The following is a 19,891-nucleotide window of genomic DNA, read 5'->3' as shown; positions in this document are numbered from 1 at the left end:
TTAAATGCTCTGCAAACTACTTTTGAAAAATGTTAAAACATTTCCTCACAGACTGACTGCAAGAGAATTTATAAAATTATATTGGGTTTGTATGGCAAGGTTTTGGTAGCAGGAGCAGGTTTGCTGGCAGGACTTGTGACCCCCACGGGGGACCCACACTGGAGTAGACTGTTCCTGAAGGACTACACCCTGTGGAAGGTGCCCACACTGGAGCAGTTTGTGAAGAACTGCAACCCATGGGAAGGACCCATGTTGGAGAAGTTTATGAAGGACTGTCTCCTCTGGGAGGGACCCCATGCTGGAGCAGGGGAAGAGTAGGAAGAGGAAGGAGTGGCAGAAACATGTGATGAACTGACTGCAACCCCCATTCCTCGTCCTCCTGCGCCACTCAGGGGGAGGAGGTAGAGAAACTGGGAATGCAGTGGAGGCTGGGAAGAAGGGAGGGATGGGGGAAAGGTTTTTTAAAATTTGGTTTTATTTCTTATTATCTTACTATGATTTGATTGGTAATAAATTAAACTCATTTCCCCAAGCCAAGTCTGTTTTGCCTGTGACAGTAATTAGCAAGTGATCTCCTAGTCCTCATCTCAACCAATGAGCTTTTTGTTATATTTTCTCTCCCCTGTCCAGCTGAGGAAAGGGAGTGATAGAGCAGCTTTGGTGGGCACCTGGTATCCAGTCAGGATCAACCCACCAGAAATATCCAGTATATTTTGAGCTGGTTTGAGTAACTTTATTTTCAATCCTTTAATGTTTTAAATTTTCAAAGGCCAAGGGAGTATTAAAAAGTTCCAAGCTGACAAAGAAAGTAGAGGAAAGGAAAGGCAGAAAAAAAGAACCAAATGAAACCCAGGAGGTACTAGTTTCATGGGGAAAAAGTAATTGAAAGCCTTTCCTCAAGAGAATTCAGCTTTCAAAAGTCCCTTTTCAATCCAGAGTTTGAATGAAACCATCTTTAAAAAAATGCATAGGAACATCAAAGAAAACATTAAAAATGTATATTAAATGTTTCTTAAAAATAAATATTTCATCTCAGAAAACACACAATTTTATCTGATTTGTGAGTTAAGCAAAAAAACCCCACTGTTCAAGAGCTTAAAATTACACAAGATTCTTCCTATTTGACTGTGATATGCCTTTAAGAAGCAAGTTTAGCTTTCAGAGACTGGTACAATGAATTATTCTGGCCTTTTTACCTTTATTACCAAATAATATATCAACATATGACATTATGGCTTAGACATAGAAATGGAGGGTGTTGGGTTCTTTTAATGGAGTATCATCATGATTCTAACACTTAATAAAAATCATAACAATAAAGAACCTTTCCAAACCAAACTATTCACATCTTTTAAGTTTCTAAAAAAGTGTATTGATAACATATTACCTTTCAGTCTACACCCAGTTCAAAAGAAATACTGGAATACACTGCAGAAAAGTTGTTATGTCAGAACACCCATTAAAATACTTAGATGAGACAGAAATTCTGTTTCTGCGCAACTACAAGTTCTAGTGTAGTCTGAGTGCACCCTGCAGGTGTAAAGGCTATACCTGTTTTGTACTCAGCAGATTCGTGTTTTAAATGATCCTTGAAGGAGCTTTGAATTATTTGAGCTACCATATTTCTCCAGTGTCAAGCACCTAGTTGAGCAGAACCAGCAATAATTGTGGTGGGTTGACCTTGGATGCCCACCAAAGCATCTCTATCACTCCCTCTCCTCAGCTGGGCAGAGGAGAGAAAATATAACAAAAGGTTTGTAGGTTGAGATAAGGGCAGGGAGAGATCACTCACTGATTACTATCATGGGCAAAACAGACTCAACTTGGGGAAATTAGTTTAATTTATTACAAATCAAATCAGAGCAGGATAATGAGAAATAAAAACAAATCTTAAAAACATCTCCCCCCACCCTTCTTCCCAGGCTTAACTTTACTAACAATTTTCTGTATCTCCTGCCCCGGTGGCACAAGGGGACAAGAAAGGGGGTTGTGGTCAGTTCATCACATATTATTTCTGCTGCTCCTTCCTCCTCAGGGGAAGGACTCCTCACACTCTTCCCCAGCCTACTCCAACACAGCTACCCTGCAGATTCACAAGTCCTGCCAGCAAATCTGCTCCAACTTGAGCTTCTCTCCACAGGTGCTGCCAGGAGCCTGCTCCAGCACGACCTTCCCACAAAGATTCCTTCAGGTATCCACCTGCTGCAGTATGGGTTCCTTCACGGGCTGCAGGTGGATCTCTGCTCCACCGTTAACCTCAGTGGGCTGCAGGGGACAGCCATGGTCTTCACCACAGGCTGCAGGGGAATCTCTGCTCTGGCGCCTGGAGCACCTCCTGCCCCTCCTTCTCCACAGACCTTGGTGTCTGCAGAGTTGTTTCTCTCATATATTATCACTCCTCTCTCTGGTTGCAGCTGCAGTTGCTGTTGTGCAGGGGTTTTTTCCCTGCTTAAATATTTTTTCCCAGAGGTGGTACCACCATCACTGATTGGCTCAACCTTGGCCAGCAGCAGGTCTGTCTTGGAGCGGTCTGGTATTGGCTCTATCAGACATAGAACTTGTAGCAGCTTCTCACAAAAGCCACCACTGTACCGCCCCTGCTACCAAAACCTTGCCACACAAACCCAATACAAGAATAAACTACTAGACTACCTCAAAAATAATCATAATTGAATAAACGCACTAATAGAAATGCGCACACAAAAATTTGATTTCCATTTTGATTTCCTCTTAACAAATGTAAAATTACATAGTCTGGCCCTATAACTGGTACAGTTGGAAAAAACAAGTTTGCTGTCAGACTTTCCACAAGGTCAAGATGGTGCTTTTATTCTACAACATACACAACATAACCTCTATAGATTACAAATAGATATAGACTAGGTAAGACAAATGGCCAAACAAAATCCAAAGTCAATAATTTTGATCTCTGTGTTTTTCTTCTTTTGGAAAAACACAAATCAAAATATCAAAACAGCCATGAAGTGGTACAATTGGCACCCCAAAGACTGCTATGGGATTCACCAGGGTTACACAACTGCAGTGTTAATACCTCTTTACTCCATGGCATATTTCCATTCTCTCTTCACCCAGTATATGGTTGTACCAGAGTTCAGAAAGGAAGCAAGTGTGCCTAAGACTTTTTTTATGCTCCAGTGACAGTTACTTTTTGTATAACCCGTACAATTGACAGCACTTGGTTCTTTGGTCAACAAAAAATAGCTGGATAAGGACTAGAGACAAGATGCAAAGAATGTATGCACACCCCAAGAGGACTCATTTATCTGCTTGTACAGCCAACAATACATACTGAGAGCATATGTTCTCAAAAAAAGGGTCATAGCTTATTAAAGAAAATAATATCTAAAAATAGAGGAACATCTTCAAGCAAACTACTTGGCACATAAGTTACATTTTGAAAATATTAAAGAAAAACTCCAAATTTGCAAAACATGGAAATGCAATCTATTGTTACACTGTATACAAATTAGGTAACATGGTTAACTAAAACAAAACAAGCCAAATTTAAACTCTGCCCTATTGGTCACATGAAGAAACTGCAAAGTCATCAACCTGAAACAAACTTAATTAGTATGAAAATACCTTAATCATAACAGTTCTTTTCACAGTATTACTTGCCCCAGACAAGGCATACATTTCATGAACTCTGATGCACATGAGAATTAGAGAAGTGAAAGAAGGGATTCAAAGCAACTCTGTTACCCTTCCAACCCAATACTAAACTCTGTTTTGTCAAACTGAAGGCTGTTCACAGAAGTCACTTGCTCATAACAAATCATTTTCTTCTTATCCAATATCTTAGGTCCACCATTATATTAAATAATCTACAGAAACCAGTCAAAATGTATATACTTTTCTCCAAAACTGAGGCATGTGACAGAGGCTTTGTCCTTTGATTCTGGAAAGGCATATTGTCAAAATGAATTAAAATAAGCACCAATAATGTCATACCTAAAATTTTTCTTTGCCTACCTCCTGTTCCAGGAATAAAACACTGGTCCTTTGTCTCATGTCTCACCTTTAGGTAGTCACCTGAAGTTAGACTTTGTATTTACTTTACTGTAAGAATGCAGGTACACAGGTTCATATTCTGAAATCAAGTAGGCATGTGATCAGAATTGCATAGTGTGAATATGTAATCAACTCTAATGTTTAGAATCTATACCTACTTTAACCAAGGGAAAAAAAATGCAAGAAAAAAGTAGACAAAGTAATTATGGGAATACCTCTATCTGGCAATACATCCCAGTATAAATACAAAACTACTAGTGTTACCACTAATAAAAAATCAAACACTTGATTAAAAAAAAATTGGTTAATTTCTATTTTTTTAAGAATGATGCTTTAAGGTCCATTTAGTTTTTTGATTTTTCTAATTTTTATAAGCTTTATAAGTAGTTATATAGCAGAAGTGGATTTAGAAGCAGTAGCATTTCATTCCCTTACCCTTAGCACAGAAACTCTCCAACCCTATTACCCCATTCCATGCTCCCCATATCAATTCTACTCCTGGATTCCAGTAGAAATGTTTAGTCTCTCTTTAATATAGGCCTGTTCTGTTTGGAGAATGCTTGTACCTTGGCCTAAACCACAAAAGTACAGTCAAGAACTGGGTGAATATATGCCCCCTGTACCCCAAAGAAGATGAAGACTGATGAAAAAAGGGTCTCGAAAAACCCCCAGCCCCAATTCCCCAGGGGTGGGATGGGGGGTGGATCAGGGCAAAAGCCACAGGGTGGGAGAACCTCAGATTGGACAGGCAATATTATAAATTGTAACATCTGAGACACAGGGACGCGTGTATCTTGTAATCTTATGCCTAGGCACAAATTAAAATCCTTTCCTTATCTCACCTTCAAAACTAATTTACCTCGGAGTTTTTTTTTCTCCCTGAATTTTCTTTTAGGCTTCATCTGGTGGGCCCAAACAGGGAAAACCGGACCTGGACTTCTTCAGATCGAACATTTCATCATGCAGGAATCCTAAAAGCCGGCATTTATTTGGGACAGTTCCCGCACCGGTCTGAGAAAGCCAACTCCCCAGAACCCCACACGGAGGTGAGGTAAGAGAAGGTGGAAATAAGGGGAAAAGGTACTGCGGTGGTTTGAGACCTCCAAAACCCAATTCCTGAGTCCAAACCCCCCTCCCACATCTCACCCCAGTGTGAGATGGGTTTCCCAGACACAACACAAGACTCAATATGGGGGGAAGGGAATTATATTACAATCACTATACAAATAAATATTATAATACATCATATACATAATCTTAACTATCTCTCCTATGATTAAGCAGTATTTACATTGGATCAAATCTCTTCTCCCTCCAATAAAAGTCCAGGAGGAAGAAGGAAAAGATCCTTTCCACGTTTAAGGCAGCAGTCTCTCTCTTCTTCCATGCAGCAATTGTAGTTGAAGTTGTAGCTGGATCTCCTTCCGTTACACACAAGGGGGTCTCCTCTCACCCCTTCTCAACCCTTCAATTCCAAGCGAAGGTCTCTCTCTCTTCCGTGGACTGCGTTATAACCGGGACAAAGGTTCGCTTCACCACGTCATATCACGAAGTGCAGGGGTCTTCATGACAGTCTCTTTCCTCAGGGGGTTTACCTCTGAGTCAGAACGTCTTGGGCAGCTTTCAGTTGAAAGTCTTTGCCTCAAGAGTTCCATCAGAGCTCCTGTGCTCTGTCTCAGGCTACCAGCTTGGTGGCAGCAGCGGGGGGGAGCAAGGTGATGCCTTAAGACCCTTTTAGTTTTTTTGATTTTGCTAATTTTACAAGCTTTATATGTAATTATAGTAAAAGTAGATTTTAGAAGTAGCTATATTAATTCCTCACCCTTTAGCACAAGTAGTTTACACATTCCTCAACTCTCCTACCCCATTCCATGCTCCCTATATCAATCCTACCCTTGAATTCAGTAGAAATGTTTTAGTCTCTTGTCAAGGCAAGGCCTATACTGTTTAGAGAACACTCATATCTTGGCCTGACAACAGAATACAGTCAAGAACCGGGTGACCGTGTACCCTTTGTGCTCTGAAGATGGTGATGGTGATGAAGAGGTGGTCCTGAAAAGCCCCCAGACCCAATTCCCAGGGGTGGACCGGGGGAGGACCAGGGCAAAAGCAACGGGGTGGAAACACTTGGGATTGGACAGATAGTATTATAAAATGTAACATCTCAGGCACAACCGACGCGCGTCCTGTAACATCTATGCCTTGGCACAAATTAAACCCTTTCTTTATCTCACCCTCAATTAACTGTTCCTGAGGTTTTTCTTTAGCATCAGCTGCTGACTTCAAAGGTCACCCCCTCCACATTCCATCTGGCTGTCCCGGTCCAGCTTCCAGGACGCCTCTGAGCTTCTTAGCGCCTCTCTCTCTGCTGCATGCTACATTTTAGGACTTCCATCCAGTAGGAGTCCATCCCCTCCACTTAGGAGGGGTCTCAAAAGGGTTTTGGGGGATTTTTGATTCAGTTCTTTGAAATAGAAAATGAAATAAAATTTAGCTATTTAACTATGTAAGTGTGACTTTGCAAAATGTAAAAATGCTTAAAAGTTTCTGCCCAAACTGTGGGCAATTAAGATAACAATAGCTTAGAGAATAAGGAAGGCTTTTTAGCACGTAGAGAGGGGTGGGGAACCTGAAACTGTTTGAAGTGATAAAACTTTATGTAACTACTCTATAATGGTAAGAATAGGAAGTAAAAACTAAGTGTCTATTTAGATAAGGCAGACTGCAAAAAGAGATACCGGGGTTGGGTAGCTCACGGAATAGAAAATGCAGTTCCCAAGCTGTGAACTGGGGTTCTCTTTATGCAGTAAAACAAAACATTGGAGAAACCCCTACTGAATTTATAGATCGATTAAAGGAAGCAATGCGAACTTACACCACCTTAGACCCATCAGGGACCAGGGCCAACAACAACTAATTTCACTGTTTTTGGGTCAATCTTCAGATGACACTAGGTGCAAACTACAAAAATTAAAACTGAAGATCAGAGAAATATCAAAACATTAATTGAAGAAGTGTGGCGGGTATACAGGAACAGGGAAGGGGTAGAAAGACAGAAATTAGGTAAAACTGTCACAAAGGCAACCATCGCCGCCCTGGATAAAGAGACCATCACTATGGGAGACCTGGATGGCACCCTGGAAGTAGTGGCCATCAGAAGTTGAGACCAAACCAATGTGCAATTTGTAAACAATGGACATTGGAAAAGAGAATGCCCTCAAAGGAAACAAAACCTATTTTAATGGCAGAATTGGACCAGGATTAACGGGGACTGAGGGGTTTGCCCCCAGGGATCCCTTGGTTATAATGGAACTGGGGAAAAATAAACATAAAATAGAATTTTTAGTAGATACTGGAGCAACATTCTCCGTGTTAAATCAGGAATTAAGCATTATGGACGATGTATCTTTGAATGTGATAGGAACCACTGGTCAAGTTGAAAAAGTATCTTTTATGAAACCACTAAGTTTTAAATTAGGTAAGACTTTAGGTATACATAAATTCCTTTATATGCCTCATGCACCTAAATCACTTTTAGGAAGGGATCTATTAGAAAAATTGAATGCAGAAATTAGGTTCAACAATGGAGATATGCAAATTAAAGTAAAAGAAAATGAATTAATTGAAATTTTAAGTCTTACTGTAATCCAGCCACAATATGGGGGGAAGTACCACCAGCAATCTATGACCAAATCTACCCTGGGGTTTGGGCTGACGGGACCCCAGGAAGAACCAGACACGCTCAACCTATAACAGTAAGCCTAAAACCTGGGACACGACCGGTAAGAATTAAACAATATCCTCTCAAACTAGAAGAGAAAAGGAATTAAAGAAATAATTGACAATTTTATCAAATTTGGTTTACTAATTGAATGTAAATCAGAATTTAACACACCTATTTTGCCAGTCCGTAAAACAGATGGCAAGAGCAATTGGCTAGTTCAAGACCTCAGGGCTATTAATAAAATTGTTGAAGAGCTCCACCCAGTGGTAACTAACCCATATACACTTCTTGTCAGGATTGACAGAGAACCTGTCAGCAGCCTGGCAATTAGTGATGAAGAATTTAAACAACTTTTAGGAAATATTTACTGTAATGGTGGATGGAACAAACGTAATGCAACCCAGACCAAAGGTCACCAATCAAAATGTGTATAGTGTCACCAATAGCATGTCACAGCATGAACAGTGTCTTCAGTGTCACCAATAAGAGTGTGTGCAGTGTCTTATGCTTGAGACTTTTGACCAATTGTGTTGTGACACGATAGTGTACAAAGAATATAAAAGAACACTTGAGAGTAATAACAGCTTCCTGATCACCTTGCACCTGGACTATGTCTGACTCTGATATTTATGTCGCATTGGCCGTTCCGACATTATCAGCGACATATGGAGACGCCGACGTGATTACAGCGTTGAAGAAGGATTTATCTCCAACTCCGAGAAAGAGTTTGGAGGGATTCCTCTCCGAGAGAGAGGGGCTACCGTGACTTCCCTCCTAGAGGGGGAAAGAGCAGAGGATTTTCTCTCCTAGAGAGAGATTGGACCTGTGGGGCGAGGCACAGGGGAACGGAGCCCGGTGAAGCTTGAGAGTGGGTGTTCCCGCCAAACAGTCCGGACCTGAACTTTTTGAACCCTCATTAGGTAAGCTAACGGGGGTGCCACCGGGGACTATATTTTAACGACGGATCAGCATATAATGAAGGAGGAAAGTGTAGTTCTATCTACGTGGAAATCCCTCCTTAATTGAAAGAATGTCAAGGTTGCTGAATTTAATTTACGACGTGTGCTGTTATAGTACTGAAAATAAGGCTTTGAAGCTACTACGTTAAGTTGCATTTCGTGTGTTTGCCTGACACTTGCTCCGTGAGACTCTGAAAGATTTAGAAGCGTACGGGAGGCAACAATTTATGCAATAATTCATATAAGAACTAAAACTCTGAAACGCAGTTGCCCAGAAAGATAAGCAGGTTGCCGATGTAACAAATTGTCCTTGAACTACACCTCCAAGCAAAAAAATGCAGAAAAATTTAATAATTCACTCACGGAGACAGAAAAGAAGTAAGGACCCCCCCTCTCCATTGCCACCGCTGCAGAAAAAGCAGGTTTTTTTCCACCAGATAACTCCACTGAGAAAACAACTAAGAAAAGAAATTCAAGTCAAGATATTTAAGCGAATGGAGAGGGACAGAGATAAATTAGAACAGTGGGAGCTGGGCAGAAAACAAGACAGCAAGGCCCATCCCTGTATAAGCCTTTGAACTTCTTCGCAGCCTGAGTTACTTATTTTTTGTTCATGTACTAATTGGCTGTTTCAGTCTCACAATGTGTGTAAGATAAAACACAGAAAAATATGCAACAAATCAAGTTTGGTGTCATGGAAGCCTGAAGACGACGATCCCTACTGGGGGGGGGGGAAAAGGGGGGCAAAAAACTGCCTTTTGATATTTCTGTTAATTCTTGTGTTAACTGTAGTGTCTGTTGAATGTTTTTGTGAGCTCACAATATTATTGTTACTGTGTGTGTGTATGTGAAGAAACAAAGTTCTTTGCCAGGACAAAAAGGGAAAAAGAAAAGTAAAAAGCCCTCCCTTGAAATATTCAACCTTGCCAGGGAGAAAAAACAGTGTGTATTTCTCATGATAGAGAAGGTCTGTTGCTTGGTAACTAAGCAGGAGTGAAACTCTCCTACTTTGTAAAATTGCAACTTTGTAACCTTCTGATTGGAGAAAGAAATTGTCTTACAATTTCATAACACAGTCTTACTGTTTTCTGAAGTTGTTCATTAAAATAACCAAAATTGTTTTAAAATACATACATAAATGTAATGGAGAAATAGACTTTTTAAAGTAACTGCTGACAACTGCCTGTGATAAGAAATTCCAAGACGTGTGGGGGGAGAGATTCTCCAGCAGAGCTGCTGGGCACAGCTGCTCTACCTTCCCTCTCCCCCCCTGTTCAAACAGCTCTGTAAACATTCTTTTGTTGCTTCTGTATTTTACAGATAGGTTTTTTGAGATTGTTGAGGAAGCTTTAAGATAGACTTATTTGGTGGAACACCTAGCTCAAAAATATCTTATTTGACAGGGGCAGCTTTTGCCAGAGAAAAAAAGGAAAATAAATAAACTGTTTCTAGCTGGAAGTTTCCACCTTTGTGGAAAGAGAGATGAAATCTAAAGAATAATACAGGAAACTGCCTAACAACAGACAGCGTTTCAAGTTTAAACTGCATCTGTCCTAGTCTCTGTGCTAAGCAGCAGAGGTGTGTCCCTGTTATCAGGACAAGCTTAAACCAGAACTGTTGCTGCTTTGCAGGTGTGCATTCTGGATCCCCTGGTATACTCTTATGAGCAAAACCCTAGTTTAAAGCACCCTGAGTGAGTTTTACTGTGGCTTTATGTAAATTGCTAAAGTTGAAACTGTTTTACAAGTGTTAACTTCTTAAATACATTGATGTAAGTTAAACTGTTACATCTATTTTGTTTAAATAAGATGTTTAAAGTTTTCGTGCATATCCCAGAAAAATGTATAAATATCAGCAAAAATTCAGATTTAGCTGCTTATAAATCCTAGCTGATCATATAGTTTCAGAGGCTGGGTGAGACTCCTTAAGTTGTAAAAGGACGTGACTGTTCTCCAGTTTCATTTTTTACATTCAGAGAGGCAAGAATCTGCCCTATGAATTTGTGAATCCTGTTCAAATCCCAAGCCATGTGTGGCTTGATAAAAGAAAAGTAAAAGATGCAAACCTATATTTAATCCAATTATGCAACTAAAACCCTTATCAAAATCAGTAATCCCATCCTCTGAAAGATTTCCATATGTTGGGATTTTGAACAGTCAATTGTTTCTTCATAATGAAAGCTGCTATTTGCTTTTATTGAAGTTACAGTGACCTTCCTGAAATTCAGTGTGTTTTACTTTACAATAGGAGAGAATTTTTCTGCAGTACAACATGATAAAATGCTGCTCAAAATGATAAAAGCAAAGTAAAAGGAAATACAGAAGTTAGAGACCTAAAAAGATGAGCTAAAACTAAATGTAATTGTTCTAACCAATGTTATTTGAGAAGCAGGATTGAAGAATGCTCCGGGAAAATTCAAAGAACCAAGCCATGGAACCTATCTCCAACAGAGAGAATTACACTGCAAAGAACCATCACTAGGCCTTCAGCTTCAAAGAAAAACTGCAAAATTACCCACAATACCCACTTAAAACTGACTGAACTATTAATAACAAATTTGTGAGTTTTCTATTAAGGTGAAGAACAACTACAAGAAGCAGATGAACAAGAGCCGAGAGTTAATTACGTCCCAGACATCAGAGACAACTTGGACTGACTTCTCACAGAAGACACTGAATTTCAAGCTGTATTAGCAGACTGTAATAGTGATTTATATTTCATTTTTCTAGGTACTGACTATAGACAGAAATCATGTGTTGCTGCCAATCACACATTACTCACGTAACTCAGACATTGGTTTAACTTCTCCACAATTTAGGAAGTTTTGAAAAACTGTAAGGACAAGTAATGTTGTAATTTACTGGTTTTTCAGAACTAAAACAATTCTTGCAGGTTAGAGTGCACGTCACGCTGCAGACATCCAGCATAAATCTCTAAAAGTTACATTGTACTCAGTGTGAGAGGACATGAACCTCTTTAACAGAATTATTTGCAATGTACTGCATGAATTCTAATACCTGTTTTTTTCCTTTAGTGACTACTGCTGAGAAGCTTCTCTTAGTATACCTAATGTAAACGTTCAGAAATTCTCTTTCAGTATTAACACTATTGAGTAGATGATCCCATGATAAAGTACTGTACAGGCTAATTTAATCCATATTTCATACAATATTCCTTCAGTTCAATCAAGATGTGAATTATGAGTAACTAAATTCAAGAAGTAAAATACCATTTGTATTAATTTACAGCTCTTACAGCATGTTGCTAAAGGATGAACAAAAATATAGAATTAGATGATGTGCTAATAAATAACATAACCCTGAATTTTACCCATCAAATGAACATTTTAAAATATAAAAAAGGGGGGAAAGAGACTATGCAGGCGCACAAACAGATGCTAAATCAGAATAGATCTCATTTAAATTTGTTAGGCCTTATATTCCTTGTATGTATTCCTTTTCAAGCCAGGTACAGTTGTTAGACGTGACTGCCAAAGATGACAAACTGAGAAGTACACAGCCAATAACTACTTAAAAAGTAAACTGTGTAATTAAAATGTAAAAGTATAATAGAAATTCCAGCTATGTGTGAATGAAGAGCGACTAAGGTGGCCACCAATGAATGACTGAGAGAGATTGTGTGAGAGAGAGAGACTATGTAGATATATGTGTGACAATATCTGTGTGTGCAAACTTAACAATGCTTTTGTATTGGAGTGTTGAGACTTTGGGGTAATGTATTACACGGATCTCTCGGACTGTAGCGGATCCTTGTTTTGAATAGTGGATGAGCTCTCTGGATTCTTTCTTGGTGAGATGTTGCTGTGTTCTTTTTAGCTTTGGATCAGGGGTTGCCAATGCTGATGCCTTGTTTGATCAGCCTGTTGCAAAGGGCCCTGCAGCAGACTGTCAAAGCCATCTTTGCGGCATAAAATAAAAAAAAGAGGGGAATTGTCAGGGTTGACAGAGAACCTGTCAGCAGCCTGGCAATAGTGATGAAGAATTTAAACAACTTTTAGGAAATATTTACTGTAATGGTGGATGGAACAAACGTAATGCAGCCCAGACCAAAGGTCACCAATCAAAATGTGTATAGTGTCACCAATAGCATGTCACAGCATGCACAGTGTCTTCAGTGTCACCAATAAGAGTGTGTGCAGTGTCTTATGCTTGAGACTTTTGACCAATTGTGTTGTGACACGATAGTGTACAAAGAATATAAAAGAAACACTTGAGAGTAATAAACAGCTTCCTGATCACCTTGCACCTGGACTATGTCTGACTCTGATATTTATGTCGCATTGGCCGTTCCGGCATTATCAGCGACAACTTCTAACTAAACTAAAAAATGAATATGTCTGGTTTTCTGTTTTAGATTTAAAAGATGTCTTTTTCTGCTTGCCTTTGGACCCTAAAAGTAAAAAATTTTTTGCCTTTGAATGGGAAAACCCAGATACAGGAAGACGATCACAGCTCACATGGACTGTTCTTCCACAAGGATATAAAAGCAGTCCAACCATTTTTGGAGACCCTTGCCAAAGACCTTGAAGAATGGACTGCACCTTCAGACAGCAGAGTCCTCTTGCAGTATGTAGACGATTTATTAATTGCAACCAAGACACAGGAGGAATGTGAAAGCTGGACTGTGAGCTTATTAAACTTTCTGGGGCTGAAAGGATATAAAGTATCTAAAAATAAAGCCCAGATTGTCAAGAAAGAAGTTACTTATCTAGGATATGAAATCTCAGGAGGACAACGTCGACTTGGGCCAGAAAGAAAAGAAGCTATCTGTAAAATGCCTTTGCCCCAAACTCCGAAGAACTTCGCACATTTTTGGGAATGACTGGCTGGTGTAGGCTTTGGATCTACAAATACGGACTAATAGTCAAACCTCTACCAGATTCTACAGGATGGGGGTCAACAATTAACATGGACTGGAGAAGCTAAGCAAACCTTCCATCAGCTTAAGAAAATAATGCAGGCACCTGCACTGGGCCTCCCAGATGTAACGAAACCTTTTTTGCTCTTTTCGCATGAAAGGTAGGGAATTGCACTGGGGGTCCTGGTCCAGCAGGTCAGACAATATCGCTGAGCAGTGGCATGCTTCTCTAAACAGTTAGATGAAGTGAGCAAAGGATGGCCAGGATGTCTGAGGGCCGTAGCTGCAGTAGTACTGAACATACAAGAAACCCGAAAGTTCACAATGGGACAGAAAATGACTGTTCTAGTGTCACACGTGGTTTCAGCAGTGCTCGAACAGAAAGGCAGTCACTGGCTCTCGCCCTCCAGGTTTCTCAAATACCAAGCCACTCTAGTAGAACAAGATGATGTTGAAATTGTCACCACTAATATCGTAAATCCAGCAACATTCCTATCAAGTTCAACAACCACAGAGGAACGGTGTATCATGATTGCATTGAAACAATTGAAGCAACATATTCCAACTGACCGGACTTGAAAGATACACCACTGCCCGAGGTAGAAATGTGGTTCACCGATGGAAGCAGCTATATGAAAGATGGAATCCGCAAAGCTGGTTATGCGATAACAACCACAGATCACGTCATTGAAGCACAAACACTCCCTGCTGGCACCTCTGCACAAAAAGCAGAAATAATAGCCCTTACCAGAGCATTGCAACTAGAAGGAAAAGACATTAATATTTGGACCGACTCAAAGTATGCCTTGGGTAGTTCATGCTCATGGCAGTGTGGAAAGAAAGAGAGTTACTCACATCACAAGGAAAACAGATACAGCAGAAGAAATCTTAAAATTACTTGAAGCTGTCCAGTTACCGAAAAAGCTTGCTATTATGCATTGTAGAGGACATCAAAAAGGGAATACAGACCAAGAATAAGGCAATCGATTGGCAGATAGAGGTGAAAAAGGCAGCAGAAAACAGCCAGGTAGAACTTGCCTCCCAATTCCTGATGGCAAAATCATAGAGGTAAGCCCTAATGTATCATATTCAAAGGGGACTTAAAATTAATAAAAGATCAGCAAACTCAACGCAAAGGTAACATGTACTACTTAGAAACAGGGCAAATAGTGGTACCTGAAAGGGTACTATGGAAAGTTGTACAGGCAGAACATAACAAAACTCATTGGGGGCAGATGCACTACACAAATACCTAAGGAAACAAATTATAGGACGAAATTTATATACTACAATAATCCAGGTTACTAAACAATGCAAGACTTACCTTCAAAATAATCCTCACACAACCAATAAAATCGAGATAGGGACAATTGGCAAAGGTAATCTCCCAGGGCAACACTGGCAGATAGATTTCTCTGAGTTGCCTAGGAAAGGAGGTTACAGATACCTGTTGGTTTTGACAGATACTTTCTCAAATTGGCCAGAGGCTTTCCCGACTCGAAGCAATAAGGTTCGAGAAGTTGTCAAGGTACTACTCAATGCCATTATCCCCAGGTTTGGAGTACCTGATCATCTCCTCGGACAGAGGACTACATTTTGTAGCTAGCATAATACAAAGAATTAGCAGCATTCTGCAAATCAATTGGCAATTACACACTCCATATCGACCACAGGCAAGTGGTCAGGTGGAGAAAATGAATCATTTGATAAAACAACAATTGGCAAAAATCTGTCAAGAAGTAAACTACATTGGTACCAAGCTTTACCTCTACCTTATTGCGAATAAGGGTCAAACCTAAACTAAAGAAGGGCTGAGCCCTTTTGAAATGTATATGGAAGACCCTATGGGAATTATTATCAAGGAGAAGATCTCATACAGGTTGCAGAAGGATATGTACGAGAATACCTGATCTCATTAAGTAAACAATTGTCAAAATTAACAAACAAGTAATGAGTACTCGCTCAAGAGGAATAGACCAGCCCTTACATAACATTTCCCCTGGGGAATGGGTGTATGTTAAAACTTTTTCAGACCAACCATTAGAGGAGAAGTGGAAAGGACCATACCAGGTGCTTCTGACAACCTACACAGCAATCAATATTAAAGAACAGCCCACCTGGATTCATTATTCATGAGTGAAGAAGGCACCTCGAGAAACATGGACGTCGAACCTGTAGCCACACCACCCTCAGGTTTACTCACACTAGCTGCTGGAACTTGATAAGTATACTAACTCTGGCTCAAGCCATTACCTTAGACTGACCATGGTCTAGGGCTTATATTGGATATTCTGGTATGTCCAGAAAACATTTCCAATTTAAACCTGGCCACTGTGGTCATGCACAAAAATAGACCATGTTTTGATTGGGAAAAAAGAAATGGGCTTAGTACCTTAACCGGAATACGTGGGAAAACACAGATAGGATGTAGAGGAATAACATACCTGACAATGAGAAACAAATGTCCCAAACACAAATCACTGTAAGAGAATCTATAAAAGGAAACCTGATCGGTAAGTCCATCTGTATGTCCGATCAATGTGGCACAACTTTACCATAGATACACCAGTTTCTGTAATATGTCTTTGGGCTACTCTGAAAGGAGACAAACACTATCAAAGAAATTTATAATAGACACCACAACAACAACATCACAGACTCTCTGCTCCTTCACCACATACACCCTCAGAATGTACAAAAAGAATCACAATCTTTCCCTTGTAGGACCTTATGTAATTAGGCAATCTAATGAACAGAAGTTACTCTTGGACCCTACATATTCTCTGAAAAAGGTCCAAGTAAAATACAAACAAATATATCCTCTGTAAAAGAGGATTGCCAACCCTTCATTCTCCAAAGTCTTAAAGGATGGAATGCTTGGTTAAAAACTAGATCCCATCATGAAAGAGCCCAGAGAGATCTAATGGGATGGTTTGGATCAGGACTAGGAGTATTAAATTCAATAGATCAAGAAATGTTAATTAATAAGCTCAGCACTGTAACCTCTGATTTGGGAAAACTGGAGGTACCGCTCAGATCATCATTAATGACTATAGCTGAAACAGAATCTCTTACTACAGATTTATGATCTTGTTAACTGAACACACATCTAAAGACTTTCAGGTTGTGACTAATGTCTTTGGAAAATTACAAAAAGGTTTCAGTAGCAATACAGTGTATCCAACTCAGCAATGGATACAATCTGTATCGGCAGGAATTATAAGAGAAGGAACTCAGGAATTTTACCTCAAGAGATAAGAGAGATCATATCCAGACAAGACAACACAAGCAAATTTGAAAAGGAACATCAGGCATGGTGGCAATTAGTGAACTTCACATATAACACAGAGCAGGAACAGATAGAGGCATATGTTCTTACCATCCATGAGGCAAAAGAACAGACCATATTTCCTGTCTTAGCATTAGGAGCAATACACCGGGACATTGCAGTTAGACCTATCGGGCATAATGTCTGGGCAAGTTATGTGTGGTGGTTTGGGTTAGACCTTCCTTGGTGACCAGTTTGTAGCCAAGGAAGGGTCCAGATTTACCCAGTATTCCCTACGATTTTTACGTAAACCAGATTATAAGAAGAAAGGAGGAGAGACCTTCGCTCTCTTTCCTTCCGAGGCTTGGAGGTGCAGGTTCCCTGTTGTTGAGTCTGCTGTGTTGGGGAGAGAGGCCTGGTAAGGCCTTGTCGACCTTGGGAGGCAGAGGTTGCCGGCGATCGTCCCGGAGCGACTCTCGGTTGTCCCAAGGACAGTGGTAGGATATTTTCTTTGCTAACTCTTTAGTTACTAGATCTCGGGCTACTGATTGGGTATATATACATATATTTATTTGGTTTTGTCCCTTTCCCTTCCCCTTTCCTTGTGAAATTGTATATATTTTAAATTGTATATATTTCAATTGTAACATAAGTGTAAATATATTTATATATATCACTTTAACTGTCTCTCTCGTTTCAGGTTTTCTTAGTTGGTTGTTTTTCTCCCTCTTCTCCCTGAGGTTGGGGGGGGGGGACACACACACTTCTGGTGGTAAGGTTTGGAGACTTGGCAAGGACCAGCTTCAAACCATATCACCTTATCTGGTGTTTCCGCCCAGTTTATCTCCGGTTATCTCGGTTTGTTTTGGTTTTGCCACGGTTGTTTGGGAACAAGTCTGGGAAGGGAGTCAAGTTGGTGCAAACACTGCCCATTGTTTGGGAACACTACCGGGAGAGTGTCGTAACATAGAAATTGGTGAGCAATTTCTTTGCATTTCTGTGTTTCACCTTGGCATAGCTGAATGCTGATAGTAAAAATTACTGCGCCACTAAGATGGCTATAGGGCCTGAAGTTAGAACAAAGGTGGATTCATGCCAGATGCCAAGGAACTTTTGGCAAAGTGAATAAGGTGTTCTCATCTCCTATGACCACCTGTTGTGGTCCAATTAACAGTGGACAGCAGAACATGTTTTCCTTATGTAACCAATGTAGTGTGAACAAGAAACTAAGCATCATGAGCACTATATAATCTGTCTTTCTCCTAATAAATCCGACATATTGCTTGATCATATTGGTCTGAGAGCATCTGTCCGTTCCCTTCCATCGACATTTGGCGCCCGAACAGGGACTCAAAGTTCGTCAGTTCTCCGGGACGTAAGGCAAACGGAAGAGCCGAAGGAAGCAGTTGTTACAGGTAGCACTGAGTCCCGGTGCTGTGAACAAAACCGTGCACGGTCAAATTGGAAGCTCACCTTAGCCCGGTGAGTCAGCTGACGGGAGCATGGGGTCCACTCTTTCTAAAGATGAAGAAGCTGTGGGAAGGCTCCTGCAATGTATAGTCTCTCTAAGAGAGCCAAATTATGATGAAAAAGCTCTGAAAGGGTTAATAGATTGGGTGAGAGCTAAGAAGCTAATTCCGTCCACTCAAACCGCCTTTGAGGTATCTATGTGGGATACTATAAAGGAACAGTTATGGGACGAGATCTCTAAGGGATCAAAGGACTCTAAAAAATACCCTCCATTTTGGCGTCTGGTAGTTGAATCGCTGCAAGACTTAAGTATGGAACAGCAAAAACTTATAGTTGCTCAGGGAACTTTGTTGGGAGTCAGTGGGTCTGCGGCGTGTCTCCAAGCCGATAAGTCTTTTTGCGAGGAGGTCCTAGTGCCTACAGCTGCACAGTCGCGATCACTAATAAAAACAGCGGGACTAACTCAGTTTAGCAGCACACTTGTGCCAGCAGAGACTGTGAGAAAAGTACGAGCAGCGGAGAGCCACACTGGCACTCTGCCAGCGCCACCGCCCTTCTCTACGCCTGCTCTGCCAGCACTACCATCTTCTACTGAGCCTGTGCAGCCAAGCCTCCCCTCAGCTGCGCCTGCTGTGGGCACTGAGTCACAGACTGTTTCTGCACATATGCAACCTGGAACCGAACTGCTAGGAACCTCCGTGCCACTAGATGTCACTGCACCGCTACCGCCTGGAAGCACCATGTCACCTGAATTTACGTCATCAAGATCGACGCTTCTGAACCAGGAGACGCCCTCAGAAACTTGCTACTATGGTAACCAGATCTATTTTGAAAAAAACTGCTGCTACCCCGACTGAAGCTACCGCGGAGAAATTGCCAGCTTCGTACCAACGCTGCAGCAGAGAAAGAAAGAAACACTGTATCACGACAACGTGGAACAGCGATTTTCTCACTCCAGTCTCCCAACTCAGTCTCTGACAAGGAGAGCCCGGAAGAGGAAAGCAACAAGATTACGATGTTTGCAACAAAAGATCAAATGAACAATTTGTTACGCTGCTTCGAAGAGCTTAAATCTCATTTAACAAGAGACAGTTTGTGCCTCCTCCAAACCCCTCTCCTGGTGCCCGGGGTGGGAACTTCTGGTTTAGGGGTTCCAACCTTGCCAGGTGGAGGGAGGAGGAGGGAGGGGGTGAGTGTTAATCCAGCACAGAATTGGAAAAACATTATACAGGCTGCTGCCTCTGAAGGGGATTTTCAGCTCTTGGAATCTAGTGCTTTTCCTGTATTTGTAGATAATGCAGGAAATAAGTCCTGGGAAGCTATAAATTGGAAGATCATAAAAGAGGCAAAGGCAACTGTTTCACAATATGGTTTAAAAAGCAGTTATTCACAATCAATAATGCAACATCTTTTTCTGCACATTCGTTAACACCATTTGATACTCGTATGATTATAAAAACGTCGTTTTCTCCTTCCCAGCAATTACAATTTTTTAGTAAATGGAATGCCAGCTGCGCAGCGGCTGCTGCACAGCCTAGGCAACAAGGGCATCCTCTCTAC

At 40.8% G+C, this 19,891-nt stretch overlaps 1 protein-coding gene and 1 long non-coding RNA gene across 2 annotated transcripts in view; both read right to left on the bottom strand.

The window, feature by feature from the left end:
* The window catches only part of LOC116780039 (guanine nucleotide-binding protein G(q) subunit alpha), a 207,879-nt gene that overhangs the window by 109,193 nt on the left and 78,795 nt on the right, over nt 1-19,891 (bottom strand). The window lies entirely within an intron of this gene.
* LOC116780064 lies at nt 9,096-19,687 on the bottom strand. The gene is made up of 3 exons (XR_004354307.1): nt 19,561-19,687; nt 15,793-15,797; nt 9,096-9,106 (listed from the first exon to the last, which is right to left on the bottom strand). It is a non-coding gene; the product is annotated as an uncharacterized LOC116780064 (long non-coding RNA).

This window comes from Chiroxiphia lanceolata, chromosome W, assembly GCF_009829145.1.
Source record: "Chiroxiphia lanceolata isolate bChiLan1 chromosome W, bChiLan1.pri, whole genome shotgun sequence".
In the NCBI taxonomy this organism is placed as follows: domain Eukaryota; kingdom Metazoa; phylum Chordata; class Aves; order Passeriformes; family Pipridae; genus Chiroxiphia; species Chiroxiphia lanceolata.
The sequence above is the reverse complement of the archived record's forward strand: the minus strand, read 5'-3'. Positions and strand labels throughout refer to the sequence as shown.